Consider the following 16,379-nt stretch of genomic DNA (forward strand, 5'->3'; position numbering starts at 1 on the left):
ATTTCTTTCTGCGCTAAAGTATAGCGGATAATATAAACTGTGCGATGGTTGTTTATGTATTGCAACATTTATATGCAGTTGGGTGCAACAAGGCACAAAGCGAGTGTGCGCTGGTTATTATTTTAGTCATCGCGGAGGCCAACCAAACTCCCTAGCTCACAGGTAGCGCCACCCACCACCCCATTTCAAAGTCGTTGCTCATAGTATCCATCCACCAGTCTTGTTCCCTTGTTTACATGTGCTATCGGTCGTACGAGTTGCTACGATGTGTTTGTTTGATCGTGTTTTTGCGTTTGGTGCAATGAATTGTGACTTAATTCGCGTGCACAAAAGTGCCAGAAGATAGCTTGTGTCTCGCTGCAAACTCGCGGTATGCGTGGTGCGCCAGGCAAACGTGGACCAACGATTTTCATGCCATGGAGTGCGTTTCCTTTGTCCGTGGTGGTTGTGGAGAGTTCGGTGGACGCCGCAAAGAAATGATGCGCATTATTAGCGTTCCGCAGGTCGTCCACTACGCAACTGCACGTATGCGGGAATAACTTTGCAGCTCCGGCAACTTGGAGGGCGCTTTTCGACCGCATCGTACCATTTAAAAGGTGAGTACACGCATGCTGTGCTTGCTTCTCGTGTGTGCCTGGAGCGCCTTGCGGGCGCAAGAAATCGAACTCCCACGACGACATTGACTGTGCCGATGCTTGCTGAGCGTTGGTTGACATAATTTGCTTGCGCAAGTTTATTGGCTTAATGCTAAATTTAAAGTCTTGGTGAGCGCTTCCTTCCGGTGAGAGGGATTAGGTTCGGCAACAGTCCTCATTTGCGCGAGCTGCCACTTTTCTGCTGAAGTTGGATAATAAAGACTCATCTGCCTCTTTACCTATTCTTACTGCAATGACGTTTCCTCACTTACTTATGCTTCGAGGTTGTAAATAATGTCTGTTTACGCGGTTGTTGGTTTGTGAGCAGTTATTGGAAAAATGTATAAACACCATGCAAGTGATATTTCGCGCGACAGCGACGCGATGTAGATGGCTGTCGCGCTCGCTCGTTCCCTACAAGTCGTACCCCATGCGAGCGGTCTTGCGCGCGACAGAGACGCGATGTAGATGGCTGTCGCGCTCGCTCGCTCGTTCCCTACAAGTCGTACCCCATGCGAGCGGTCTTGCGCGCGACAGACACGCGATGTAGATGGCTGTCGCGCTCGCTCGCTCGTTCCCTACAAGTCGTACCCCATGCGAGCGGTCTTGCGCGCGACAGAGACGCGATGTAGATGGCTGTCGCGCTCGCTCGCTCGTTCCCTACAAGTCGTACCCCATGCGAGCGGTCTTGCGCGCGACAGAGACGCGATGTAGATGGCTGTCGCGCTAGCTCGTTCCGTACAAGTCGTACCCTATGCGAGCGACGACATTGAGAGCCGTCTCCCCGGTGTTGCCGGTATGAGGGCAGCAAATATGCGCCAAAAGTGTGCTTTATTAATTTAGTTTGCTGTGTTTTACTCAAAGGAGCAGCGTAAAACATTTCTTTAAAGTCTTGCAGTAGGTTCTTAACCTTGCACGTATCAAAATAGTCGTTTGCTTGTTCCGTGCAACAAGCGCTAGTACTCGACTGATGTACGTACGTCCAGTTCCGGCTTCGCGCTATTCTCTGTTAGCTCATAGCACTTCTGGGCGACGAGCGACGAATTCTAGATTTCCAGAACCAGGCGACGAAGAACGAGCGATATGTTCGCGCGACGGCCCGTTTTCTCGCTCAAAGCCGTCGCGCGTCGCCGTCGCGCACAAACTCTCCCTCATAGGGTTCGGGCAAAAAATTTTAAGCAATTACGGCTTGCTACTACTACAGCTTACGTTTTGAGACAAGGTGTTTTGACACAACTAGAGATGACAAGGGAAAGCTGCTTAACTGATCGAAAAAAATGAATTGTTACGTAAACAAACATTTGTTTGTAATGTACTGTAGCTGTAGGTCTTAAAAATTTTATTGTCATGAAGAGGTCCCTATTATCACAATATTCATCAGTAACTTTGGCCTTGTGCTCTGTTCCCACCCTGCAGTGGTGCAAACATTGTTTTTGTGACTTTTTCTGTGCTCCTTGCATGTGTTCACAATGACTTCTTCAAAGTGCCACTGCTATAAGTTAACACAGATGACCTATCTTGCAGTGGCAAGGCCGTGACCAACAACAGTGCCCACGTCAGGGAGGAGCTATGGCTGCAGCAGCACTGTGTGTAATCGGATGGTCTGGTCAGGTATGACTGAAGTGTATGTGTTTGTAAAAGTGGGATCTCGGTATCACTCGTCAATAAGTTTATGGACATTCAGCAGTGCTTACTAAATAGGCTAAATATCTGCTCAACTTTATTCAACTTGCTGCTTATTTGTGTTTGCAGACATTATGTACACATTACCTTGTTCACTTTAAAACTAGACCTAACATGTCTTGAGGTATATTTTTTCTTCTTGCATCAATCACTTCGCTGCGCGTTACATTTTATTTTGCTTAGTACACATTATATGTACTTCTTGTTATTTTGTTTTATTGATTTGAAACTTTCCTGTGTTATACCTTTTATATCCACTTTTTTTTTCGTTTAGGCTACATGCTTGTGCAGTTTCTCCACACGTAAGGATTAAAAATGTAATGGGCCAAATATGTCACAGATCTAAGCATGCAGCATGCTTGCCATTGTTTAACGTTGGTATTACAATTATTGTGAGGGTTACTTGCACGAACAAGACTAATTGAAAAAAGTTGGACAAGACAGTGCACTAGACTTCAACTTACAAGCTTTATTCAGAAAACACGCAATGAGGCCCCACCTTATGCTCAAAAATATCTGCAGACAGATGCATAAATAAATGTGCCACATGGGAGGAAACCAAATGCACAACAAAGCCAATACTGCCCACCACAACAAGCCATTACAAAGCATTCAGCAGGTTCTTCTCAAGGTACAACAAACACTCCTTTATCAGTGAGTTCCAGTGGTGCTTACACATTCATCAACAGCCTTTGAAATGCCAAACACCAAATATTTCCTTATCTAACTGCCTGCCAAACCGTCTGAGCACTTGCTTGTTTTGAAAACACAGGTAGCATTTACGAGCACATCTTCGGCAGTGGTCAGCCAAACGGGCAGTGCCTGCTAGAGCGTTTACAGCGTTCCGGTGCTCCCTAAGCCTCTCATTCAAGAACCTGCCCTTTTGTCCAATACAGCACTTTCTACAGGGAAATGAAATCTTGTATACCACCCCCACATTGCAGTTAAAAAAGTGGATGACGTGCTCCTTAGTGCATGTACCCTGATTCCCGGCGTTGCTTACCAACCTGCACATTCTTGCGAGCTCTAGTGGCGCTGAAGAAAACACCTACACTGCACGGGTTTGCCACGTTGTTTAGGTGGTGGGACACCCCATGTACAGATGGCACAGCCACAGGGCGCCTACTGGGACGTGCGTTATTGCACCGAGCAGCTGCCAGATCTGTTTTTACCTCTTTAATGAGGCTCCCACTAATTGACACCAAGGTGTTATCGAGATACCCGGCCCTACATAAATGGCCCGCTTGTTGCTGAGCGCTGCAGGAAACCTGGTGCACAAGATTTAACCAGAACAGCTCTCGGGCAGATAGGAGCTATGCATCCTTTAACATGGAGTATGCCAAACGGTAGTCGAGCAAGGGCTTCTTTTTCCTAAGAGAGTATATATAATAAAGGAAAGTATGATTTAAAATTATACGAATATCGAATGATTGCAGGCGATCATCTTCTGGCAACTCATGTGTGAACTTGAGTCCTACTGAACACTGTTCGAAAACACCCACAATGTTTTTAACAGCAAAGCCACCACAACAAGAAAGTCATTGGCACTACCACATTGCCCACTGGACGTGCAGTAACGCATGTCCCAGTGGCAGCCGTGCAGCGCTGCCATACGTACACAGGGTGTCCCACCACCTAGAAGAAAGGTGGCGAACAAGTTTGGTGTAGGCATTTTTTCAGCACCGCTAACGCTCACAAGAATATGCCAGTTGGTAAACATTGCCGGGCGTCAAGGTACATGCACTAAGGAGCATGTCACCTGCTTTGTTAACTGAAATGTAGTGGTGGTATACTACATTGCACTTCCCTGTGGAAAGCGGTATATTGAACAAACAGGTGCCTGAATGAGTGGCTTGGGGAGTACCGGAACGCTGTAAATGCTCTCACAGGCACTGGCTACTTGGCTGATCACTGTTAAAGTACCCATAAGTGCTCCCCATGTTTTCATAACACACCAGTGCTCAGTCAGTTTGCCAGGCAGTTATATAGGGAAATGTTTGGGGTGTTTTGCATTTCCAAAGCTGCTGATGAATGCATAAGCACTCCATCACTGGTACCAGCTGATAAATAAGTGTTGTGTCTTCAGAAAAATCTGGTGAATGCTTTGTAATGGCTTCTTGTGGATGCTTATCAGCCTTTATGTGCATTTCGTTATCCCCTATGTGGCACATTCGTTTATGCATCTGTCTCCACATTAACTGAGCATGTGGTGGCCTGTTTGCGTGTTTCTTCTGAATAAAGCTTGTCAGTTGAAGTCTACCGCTTTGGCTAGTCCGACCTTTATTCCATACACCTTGTTTGTGCTAGTAACTATGTCACAGGAGCTGTGTCAACGCCAACTAGCCCAACCATCTCCATTAATTTCACAATTATTTCTCAAGTTCCCAGAACAATGGACACGAGCTTGAATTTCTTTAAATGGTACATGAAGGCCAGTATTCACTGTGCTGTAAGTACTACAGCAGTGAGGAGTTTTCTAGTAAGCTTGCTGTCTTTCTCTACATTTTTTTATATTCTTCTTAAGCTATACCCATTCATGCAAGTAGGCATTGTGGTAGAGTCTGTGTCCAGTTGCATCGTTTTCGACTTTGTCTATACTGCATAGACCACATAGTTGGTAGATAGTTCAGTCTATTGATGCACTATCGTTAAATAAGCATGCAGTTTTGCACATGCAAGATTGCCTGCTCGCTATTGCTAAAGCATTGGCTGTTTATTGCTATGTTGCTCATCAAGTGAACTTGATTTCAACAGCACCACACAGAACATCTGCTTGGCAATGGTGTAATTTTAATAGTGATTATCAGCCAACAAGCTCTAAGTCTACAGCTGTCCAGAAATAATTCTATTACTTTGGGTCTCTCCACATATTAGGTTAGCACAGTGGGCAGTTTTCTATTTATTCTGCTTGGTGCTGTTCAGGTGAGAATATTTTCAACTAGCAAGTACAAAGTGTAATGCTGTCAAAAGCCTTTGATTACTGGGCAAATGAATTGAAAGCATTGTACGTAATCCAAAAAGTATTTTTCACAAAATACTAGTGTCATGAACAAGCATCATATGCACTGCAACTCATGGTTTTATTTGGTATGCAGGTATTTCAAGCTAAGGGTGCTTGTGCATGTATTTTCCACATATTAGCTAATGCTTTAGCTATATGAAACTGCCTATGTTCTGGCTGCTGAAGTCAAACTTGTGGTTGATGAACCTGCTTGTTTTTGCTGTGCACTTACATTTCTGTTGTTTCTTAAGGGTTGTAGCCATGTGACAACTGATGTATTGCAGCAATGTCAAAGGTAGCTTCCACCCATTATTGCTACAGTGTGCCAACAGACACCTGTCGCCGTATTTGTGCATTTTCTGAGAACCAGCCGTATCCTCTAGGTGAAATTTGTAGTGTCTTTTTGAGTTTGCCAGTGAGTTCATATAACTCTTGAGGACAAAATTTACACAGTGAAGGAAGGGAGACCATAAAACATGACCAGTGATGGCTGTATATTTTGATAGAAGGAATAAAAATAACACTGAATGTGTGCTTATATTGTGCACAAGTTCCTTCAGAAGGAAAATGTGAGTTGTAATAAAAAGGTGAAAAATCACAATAAACAGTATTTGCGTAAAAAAAGGTGAATAGTCAGACTAATTTCTATCCCTTGTAATCTAGAAAGGACGCCTTTTTTTATGCATTCATAATGGGGGCTTGCTCAGACGTCTTGTGGTATGCCTCTCTGATTTCTCTTGTCAATTTTTCACCGTGGGTGGAAATAGATGAACTAATTTAATCTGGCCTCAAGCCCTATCGCGGCAATGCACGGCCAAGTCAGACGAGCATGCCGGTCTTCTCAGTAAAATGTGGTGATTTCTTTGGCACATATTTAGTTCCTGGCCTGTCAGCTTCCTAACATTAGAATGCACTACACTGCCCCTAACACGCACTAGACATATTTCGTGGTATGTTTAACCAAGCGTACCTCGCTTGCCTGCTCGCTTTTCTCAGTTCACTTGTGGATTGTGCTGCATACCTACCTACTTTATTTTTTCGCTCGAAATATGTGTGCATAGCATTCCACAAACGCATTGAGAAAGGCGTCCAGGCAAGGGAGATTTGTGTAAATTACCACTAAATGTCTTGTGTCCGTCATTAGTAGTGTAGTCTATGCCTCTGTTCATGTGTATGTTTGGTCAAATGTACGGGGTCGTCAACTCTTGGCATGAACACGACTCAGCGTGACCACGCCCCGCGGAGTGCCAGCGTGCATGGCGCAGGGGGGATGTGGAGCTTCGTGTCATCTGCTAAAGTGCGGGAGCACGCCATGCTTTAGCGGATGACACATGACATGAAGTCCCACCTCTAAGCCCCTGTGCGCCTGCGCCGCTTAGCTCCGTTGCACAGCCATGCCATGCGCGCTGGCAATCCGCGGAGTTCGGCCACTCTGCACCATCTTCGTACTAAGAATGGATGGTCTTGTACATGGGGCAGACTGGCCGGTGTATAAGCATGTGCCCAGGACAGCACCATTATTCACTCAAGGGACAAGCATGCTCATCCCACTTGACAATGCATTGACACAACTGGTGATGTACGCCAGATTTAGATTGTTCATCTCTTTTGTTTACTTAAGGCAACCGATTGATCAACAATATCACTGAGGCATACCATTTAAAAAAGAGGGACATCTGTCAGCCAGTGCTCATTATGATTGCATTACAAAGAGGAATACTCTATAAATGACAGAATAGTGATCACTCTGTGCTTATTTGTTCTATTTTTATGCAAGTACTGTTTATCATGATTTTGTACATTTGTATTGCAACTTGTGCCCTTTGTCTTAAAAGATCGCTTGTGCACTGGAAGGGCACACGCAGTATAAATATTATCTTTAATTTTTGCATCAAAATTAATGTTGAATTGGTAGCTTTTGTGTCTAGTTGTCTTCTTTCTGTCCCTTGTGTCACTCAAAAGGTAAACATTAACGTACACCAACTTTCTTAATTACTTGCCCGTCAGTCTTGATAAACATGAAATATTGTTTTCAGCCAGAATATTCTTACCATTTCTTATTTCCGGTCAGCATATTGCTAATCCTTTGGCTTTTTATAAAGCGTGCTAATATGTACTTCTGATAAATGCAAAAGTTAGTTCTAGTTGGTGGTAGCTGAACTTGAACATCATGACAAGTGCAAGGGCACACACACACACACACAAAGAGACACAGTCTGAACGGGCGCTAGACATCAACTGAAGGGCTTAATGACAAAAAGCAGGAATGCACATATTGCGCAAAAACCTACAAAAAGATGTAGAAGGTGCAATTGTCCCTAAAGAGAATTCCGCTGCCGCTGTACTAGCGCTGTACTGTTACAACAAACATTTCAAACCTGGTCGCAGTAAAAGGAGCGTGCACACCGAGTTCTGAAGTTTGAAGTTGTGACGGGACTTGGCGCATTCGTCGCTGCAGTTTAGTCATGACGAAAATATAACTGCTGAGATGAGTGAGTGGTGCGAGTGGTTTTCAGAGCCCACAAGGGAATTCACTTGTTTTCAACCATGCAAGGGTAATCATACTTTCAAGGCATGTCTCCAGTGTTCTTTAGAACAAGGCCATGTAGTTTGTGATGGTGGTGGATTTTGGAGACTGGCGCGCGTAGGTCTCTAGGTAACATGTGCTGCACTGTTCTCCGTGTGACACTGCAATCTTGGAGGCCTTGACGTCACTCGTTCTTGCACTGTTCTCTGCATGGCGGTGCGCCTATTTTAATCAATTGTTTCGCTTTCTCTGTTAATTTCATTATTGCAAGGTTAGACTGTACGAAATATGAGTGTTTGCTGCCCTTAAAATGGAAAAATTTGATTAGTTTAATCCTTTACACAAAAATGAATTTCTTGGTGAGGTTGGGTTTAACCCCAGTTTTTTTAAAACTTGCTCGAGGGGCAGAAATTGTAAATTATAGAGTTGCATCAGAAATTGACGGACCTAATTAACCTATATCATATTGTTGTATACAAGTGCGTTTTAGTGTTAAGAATACTGCTCAGGAAAAAACACTTCATATCTATTGCAGGTACAGATTGGTGTGGGATTTGTGATGCCACTCAACAAGTGGCATTACATATTCAAGTCTGCTTCCGACGGAAAGTGCCCATTAGAGGTGGCATGGCACCTGTGGACACCAGTGCAAGCAGGTGAAAGCAGCCTGACTGGACAGGCCTGCCGAACAATGTGCCGCGCATCTGGGAAGCTTCCGGCAACACCAGAGAAAGTGGCTGCTTTGAAGAGTAAGTCAACAGTCACCTCATTTAAGAAACATAACTGCATATATACAAGTTATCTGAATGAGTTAGCATTACATGATGTATACAGAGCGACAAGAAATGCCAAAGCAAGAATGAGGCAAGTGCCTATATATTATATCTTTTTCTTCTGCTGTATATGCACTGTGTCTCGACACACAATTTAAATGTCTCTGTGGGTATGAAAAGCACCACAAGATAATTTCGGGATATGGGTTTCCGGCGAAAACCGCCCACAAAGTTTCCCCCATAATCAGTTTCAATTAAAAACAATCAAGAAAGTCGGGTGGCTACACGAGCGGTTAATTTTGACAGGACCTTGATAGCTTGCATTCACCTGCTGCTCGTTGTCTTAACAGAAGTGAACATTTAAGCACCTCATTGTCTTTGGAATTTCTAATGTAGACTTGGCATGCGTTATTGTAGCTTTTCACGCATCAGCTTTCATTTCACTTTTTTGAAATAATGCTTCTCAAGAAAATTGGGTTCCGACACAGCTTGGCAAATTGTATGGTCTAAAAGAAGCTTTTTAAACCACTGCCTTCCTAAGTGTTGACTGTGGTCACCTGATGTGCTGCTTTACAATCTGCAGCGTTCACAGCCATGCAATTTCAAAACACTATTCTCATTATTGGGATGTAAAAGTTATAAACAGGGATAAAGTGCCTCAGAAAGGGTAGCCAATGTTTCGTTAGGAAGACCTATCTTCTCAAAGGCTGCCTCGTCATCCTCGGCATGTTAGTTTTAAAGTGTTAGTGGAGTGACATCACATGCAGTTGTCGGGAGAGCTCGTTGTAAAGGGAGAGACTTGAAGGAGAATGAGCGCAGTCACCTGATGTCTGTAAGCATGATTCTTAAGACGTAGGAACACTAGTGGGAGTGGGAAGGCGGGGAGAAAAGGAGAAAAAAAGAGACACCAAGAGGGAAAGAAAGAACAAGAAAGGAAAAAGAAGGGCAAAGGAAGGTGTTGGGGAAGCAAGAGGTTAGGGAGCATTCAGAGGTGTCTTTGGCCGCATGTTCTTGTGGCTTTAAAGGAGCCGGTGAGGCGGTCAGTGCTCGAATAACAAAAATAACCCGAAAAGACATTAGTTGAAAGAATGACTTGAGTAGCATAGCAGCAATGCGTCGGATAATTTAGAAGGAGTTAAGATGGCAGCAAGGAGTCCGGAATGCAGTGCATAGGGTAGCTGGAAGTCAGCGGCATGGTCTTTCTAGGGACGTTAGTCCCAGTAGCTCAACGTACGTGTCGTCACAGCGGTACACAGAAGTGGCGATACCCTGTGTGGCTGAGGCACCGAAGAAGGTATCCTGGCGCCTGGGACTTTGGAGTGTGTTGGTGAGGGTGTTTCGAAAAAATATAGTAAAGAACAGACAAATATGGGGGTGAACTGAAACTGGAATAACAAATAAGAGGGTGGCATGAGCAAAAGCGGGCGGAAGCAGATGTACATGGGAAAACATATTTATGCGAACTTATTTATGGGGATTCTACAGACTTCCTACTGCGCTGCACTGACAGGCCTCACACATACCTACGATACATAGACGACATATTCATAATATGGTGACATGGTCAAGACAGCCTAGATAAATATGTAGGATTTCTAAATTCTTTTCACCCAACAATAAAATTCGCATCAATATCTTCAATGGAGCGCATAAACTTTCTGGACACAGCAATATACATTGACACTGGGACACTAATGACAATGCTGTATGGAAACCTTTTGACAAACAACAGTACCTAGAATATACAAGCCACCATCAAGCCACATTGCAAAGAAGGCATCTTTAAAGGCCAAGCACATGGCTACGTCACATGTGTGTTAAACACCAAGACTACATAGATAGATTTGATCACCTTAAAGAAACCCTATCAAACGGGAACCACCAAAGAGTGCCCTTCAGAAAGCCTGCACCGATGCAACCAAACTTGACTGAGCCGAGGTGCTCAAGCCCCACCCTAGGGTCACAAGAACAGCGCCTCTTACTACTAAATTCTCAAACACACTCCCAAAGATGAACAAAATCCTCAATAAATACTACCCAATTCTCACCAGCAACCAGAAACAAGATTTTTCCCGCCCTGCCCAGAGTATTCTTGAGATGCAACACTTAATATTAAGGATATTCTTGTACGTGCCAAACTAAAAACAACAACGAAGTTAGGAACCAGTCCCTGTGGCCGCCCGGGTGCTCTACATGCAAACATATTTAATCTACTACTACAGTAATAAGTACAGCATCAAATTACTCAAACAAGGTAATTTCGAGTTTCATCTGCACATCAAGCAATCTAGTCTACTGCCTAGAATGTGCCACTTGTAGCGAATAATACATAGGTGAGACAGGACAAAAAATTCATAAAAGACTGAACGGTCATCGCGCAGATACAAAACAATTTACCTAAAGCAGTAGCCAGCCACTTCAATGAACATGTCATATGTGACAAAGCAAGGCTCTATAGACTACAAATTTCCGCTCACCTCGCTAGAGGAAATATATGGAATCATACCTCATACACAAGTTTAAATGCCTACATCCAATGGAAATCAATTTAACACATAGCAACTTAGAATATTTAAAAACTTTAAAGCTGTAACTTAAATCGGAAAGCCTCATGTCATCAACCAAGGCACAAAACACATTGTGCCACCAGCTAAACTTAATTCTTAACCTCAACCTATTCCACCGTTTCTAATTTTTACCTGCTTACTACTCATTTTATTATATTATTTCATGTTTTAATGTTTATATCAACTGTATGACCCCTTTTCCCATGTACACCTGCCTCCGCCCGCTTTTGCTCATGTAACCCTCCTATTTGTTATTCCACTTTCAGTTCCTCCCTTTTGTCTGTTTTCTATCATATTTTTTTAACACCCTCACCACCACAATCCAAAATCCCAGATGACAGGATACCTTTTTCTGCGCATCAGTCACACAGGGTATCACCAGCTCTATATACCACTGTGACGACACCTGCGTTGAGCTACTGAGGCTGACATCCCTAAAACATCATGCTTCTGCCTGCCAGCTACCACATGCATTGCATCCCAGACTCCTTGTCGCCATCTTAATTTCTTCAACATTACCCGACGCGTTGCTGCTACGCTACTCAAGTCATTCTTTCAACTGATGTCTTTTGGGGTCTTTTTTGTTACTCGCACACTGACCGCCTGACCAGTTCTAAAACGGCAGAAACATGCCGCCAATGACACTCCTGAATGCTCCCTCACCCCTCACTTCCTTAACACACTCCCATGCCCTTCTTTTTCTTGTCTTTCTTTTTTTTGCCTCTTGGCATCTCTTTTTTTTCTCCTTTTCTTTCGTTTCTTTTCTCGCCGCCTTCCTATTCTCACGGTCTTGTGCCCTCGTCTTAGGAATCATGCTTACAGACGTCAGACGACAGCACTCATTCTCCTTAAAGTCTCTCCCTTTACAACCAGCTGCCACTGACAACAACTGCACGTGACGTCACCCTACTAGTCCTTTAAAACTAACATGCCAAGGCTGACCAGGCCACTTTTGACAAAGATAGCTCCTATCGAAACGTTGGCCACCCTTTCTGAGGCACCTCATCCGTGTTTATAACCTTCATACCACAGTGTACTATTCCATCTGTCAGCCACTTTCTTGATTTTAGATGTTCTGATTATTGAAGTTTGTAAGACATGGCCTATCAGCACTTTCGGCATACTTTCAGTGATCTCATTTTAATTAAGTATAAGAATGAGGAAAGAACTGCTACACAAAGAAAGCACCTCGTACATTATTCGCATGTACGCTCTGATCTGCACAGCTGATCTTGTTCTACGCAAAGCATCCTAAAATTTTGCCAAATTGTGGCTCTCCGAATTTGACAGGAATTTGGGTGGTCGAAGAGCAGACAAATTATGTAAAATCAGAAGCCAAATATCCACCCCATAAGGCTTTGAGTACAGCTCCCATGTGTCTAAATTTTGCAGTTAAGCCAACCTCCAGATGAGAAGAGGCGTGGCTTTGGCAAAAAACATACAAAAATTCCATGTAAATCTGCAAAACCATGTGATGCATGTGTATGCATTCTCACTGCAAATAAACCTGTGCTGGCTTGCGCCCTGGGTAGCATGTTTGTGTGTGACATTTGCTGCATTTTGTTATCTGAAACTTTTTTTGAAGTGATTAGAGCAGATTTTCTTCATTCACTTATTGCTCGAAATCATTGGAAAAACAATTTACTTATATATTTATTGCACTCTCCTTTTAGACTGCCTGGAGAAATATATAAGTGACCATCCAATGATGCCACCTACACCACATCCGGAGAACCACCTTGCTTCCCTGCGAAAGCACCTTTGGAGCTTTCTTTTACACAAGCGGGACGCCAGGGCAAGCGAGTGGAAAAGTAAATACAGTACAAGTCCAGTGATGCATTTTCAATAAAGTGTGATGATATGCTACGTAGTATGGTGCTTTACAGATTGATTCGTTATGGCATGAAAATAGCCGCATCTTGGCAACATGTATATACAGACTGTACACTTCACAAGACTCAACATCACATAAAGATAGCCCGTCATGAGCTTCCGCATAGCAATGGCTGCTCCTTCAATTCATCACACAACTTCCCTTTGACGTGCTGCGCCCACGATGATATCCAACCAAGTGCCCACCGTGCCACCCATCACCCACCGTGCCGCCCAGCAACCGCCGTGCCCAGTAACCACCATGCCCAGCACCCACCGTGCCACCCGTCACCCGGCATACCACCCATCACCATAATCCACCATGATGATGGATGATGGATTCCACTATGCCCAGCATCGGGCAAATTTTCAATAGGGTTTTCTGCATTGCGCACGAATATTGCAAGCAAATTAGGGTAAACTTTACTGAAACTGCAGTTGGGCCAACATACGCCTACAAGAAGTACATCATCCCAAATAGTGGAACCTAAAATGAAACGAGATAGGGCCAAAAAAAAAAGAAACAGAAGCATCCTTTAGCGAAAGCCTTTTCGACACGAGATCTAATGTGTCGACCACCTCTACTTGCGCGCTTATTCTCAGAAGACTGACCTTATCGAGAGAAATGGCTCACTGTGGCTGTCAATCGTGCGGCTCCTCTATAAAGAATATAGTCCCTATTAAGGTAAATAAATATTGTGATGCACCGCTGATTGCCTTTTAGAACTGGATGAAATGTAGGGGTAATAGGGAATTTTTTTTTCATGATTCGTCACATACATGAATGACGAGAAAATACACCAGGCTAATGAGCTCAGCACAGACTCCGACTGTGTTTGCGTCTGTGAGCGTTTGCCTCTATGAGTGCTTGCGGTGCTGTAGGGGACCAGGACAACAACGTCGCCATAGCACAGAAATTGTTCTAGTTAAGATGGCAGTGTGTTCATGCTCACTTCTTCATCGTCATGCTCATGAAAACAGCGTTGACGGCACAAAATATGCATGAATGGCAATAACGTACACCCTCACACGGGAAGCGTACCCGCACATTTTTTTTACTTGCGCACGTCTGGTTTGGCACCATGTTTCCTGTTTTTTTTACATACATTGCAGCAAACTGGAAACATTTGGCCACACTCATCTCACCTGCCGGTCTGTTTCCTGACAAGGATGAAGCTTTCTCGAGGTCCATATAAATAATCTTAACCTCAAGATGCTTGTTACCATTACGCTTTCTTTGGGTCTTTCAAGTTGAGGCACTTAACAAAGAATGTTTGCAGCCCAATGCAAGACTTCGCTCAAGTCTCTCACCGCCTTCTTTCCCTAGAAACTAATATTGTGCTTCTTATATTACAACATTTTTGATTCAATGCAGCATCGTCATCATTTCTTAGCGAACACCATTGCATGTGGTCTTTTTCTAGTAATATTGTTAATTTCTTCCAGAATGAATTACTCGATTTATGCGAACTGCTCTATTCTTGGCCAAACCGCTCGATAGATATGTAGCACTTCTGCAGAGGAAAAAACAACATATCCCAATTGAAAGCTGCGGTAGGTACTAGAAAACAACGTCGAAAGCATCGACATTGCGTACAACGACGTCGTAAAGCTGCGCGGCGTGGTAGCTACATGAATAATAAATGCTTCACCCAATTGGAAGCCGTCAAGTAGTGGGTGTATCAGCGCTGAAAAAGGACATAAAAATATATTTCGATCAAACAAGGGCTTGATTTCGTTCGTGCGGTGAGGTGTGAAATACGTCTTGTCTCAGAGTAACAAAATGGGGATTTGAGACAAACTATAGAACAAGAAGAGAAAGGAGGAACTGTTTAAGCAGAACGGGTTAGGCACTCTTTCGCAAAAAAAAAGGCATGAATTTAGGAACTCATGGGAAGCAACTGCCCATTTAGTTGTGCTCCCAAATGTCACTGTCATATATAAGCGCCGCGAGAACATCGGAGCGGACGCCCAAGCTCCATCAAGGAAGGGAACAGGTGCACAAAAGCGGCTTCACAAGGCGTGGTCTGGCAGTGTTTGAACCAGGCGGGCGCCAGTTACAAGCTCCTGGGGTGATCGAGGTCCTGTCGGGCGAGACGTCCGTGGCGAGGTGCGAATGTCCGCGGACGTGAGCGTGGACGAGGGTCGCCGACGTGTCAGGGCTCCAGGTGCCACTGTTCGACACGCTGGCTGACCCGAGGGCCACCATGTCATGAGCTGCCGCACCAAAGCTGTGCCAAGGAGCGTTCCAGTCTGGCACAGCGGTGGCTGCTGGACCTGTCGTGTCCACGCTGCCACTTGTGATGCTGAGCGGTGCGTGCCTTCCGATAACCGTGCTAGATGGGGCCTGGACATGTCACCCTCGCAGCCGATTCAAGGAGGGGGACTCCATAGTGCCGTGATGACGGAACTGTATGCCTCTCAGCACGGGAATGCTTCAAGCTGTTTTTTATCGTGCGCTCATCTGTGTACGCACGGACTCAGCTGATTAACTTTCCTTATTTATTTTATTGTTCTTTTTATTTATTTCAAAGTCCCAAATGAAAAAAAATTCGCGAATGACTGTCTTTCTTCCGTATCACTGCGCACTAGCAAAAGTGCCGAACAGTCGTAAACAATACACTCACGCCCCCGGCACCTCCCACAGGTAGATGATTAGACGTTGGAATATTGAACAATCAACATAGTAATAATGGTACTTTTACGGAACTTTTAGGTACCTTTTGCAGTGACCACAAGGCAACGTTACAATAACGACGACCACACCCACAAGAATAATGATCGAGCCACGCATCATTACGTTCCCCAAAAAGTATTTTATATCAAAATCTGTATTGACAGAAAAAAAATATATCTGCAGTTTTTGCTTAAACCCCTGCGAACGCAAGGTTCTACAAAGCCGCACATTTCGCCTAGATAAATCAGATATTCTTTATTGCAGGGAGTATGAGAATGCATGTATTTGGAATGCAACAAGAAGCATTACACTGTCACACAGTGTAAAGCTGCCTACATAGCAAGGTTATTGTTGCAACCTATGTATCTAAACAGTAATAACCTAATGATTTTATTAATTTTGTTTAGGTATTATTTCATGTGGTTTTATCTTTCAACTGCTTATTCCAAATAATAGAATACACTTTGTCAAGCGCAATCCTGAACCAAAACTGTCTAAAAGCTAGATTCTCGACCCCTCTCACGTTTTGTGTGAGGAAGAATTATCTGAGGAAAAACTACAGGCAAGAAGAAGGAGATAATTGTCTCGCTGTAAGCATTTGTCACTGCAACAGTAAACACGTCCTGAACCCTTAGATTGGCTGA

General features: G+C 43.9%; 1 protein-coding gene and 1 long non-coding RNA gene across 2 annotated transcripts in view; one reads left to right on the top strand and one right to left on the bottom strand.

Annotated features, from left to right (window-relative positions):
- LOC135903508 (sulfotransferase ssu-1-like) overlaps nt 1-16,379 on the bottom strand; it is a 65,312-nt gene that overhangs the window by 19,575 nt on the left and 29,358 nt on the right. The window lies entirely within an intron of this gene.
- On the top strand, nt 237-13,056 carry LOC135903506 (uncharacterized). Its single transcript, XR_011507230.1, has 4 exons — nt 237-596; nt 2,160-2,246; nt 8,382-8,595; nt 12,860-13,056. It is a non-coding gene; the product is annotated as an uncharacterized lncRNA (long non-coding RNA).

The sequence above is a fragment of the Dermacentor albipictus genome, chromosome 7, assembly GCF_038994185.2.
Source record: "Dermacentor albipictus isolate Rhodes 1998 colony chromosome 7, USDA_Dalb.pri_finalv2, whole genome shotgun sequence".
NCBI classification, from domain to species: Eukaryota; Metazoa; Arthropoda; class Arachnida; order Ixodida; family Ixodidae; genus Dermacentor; species Dermacentor albipictus.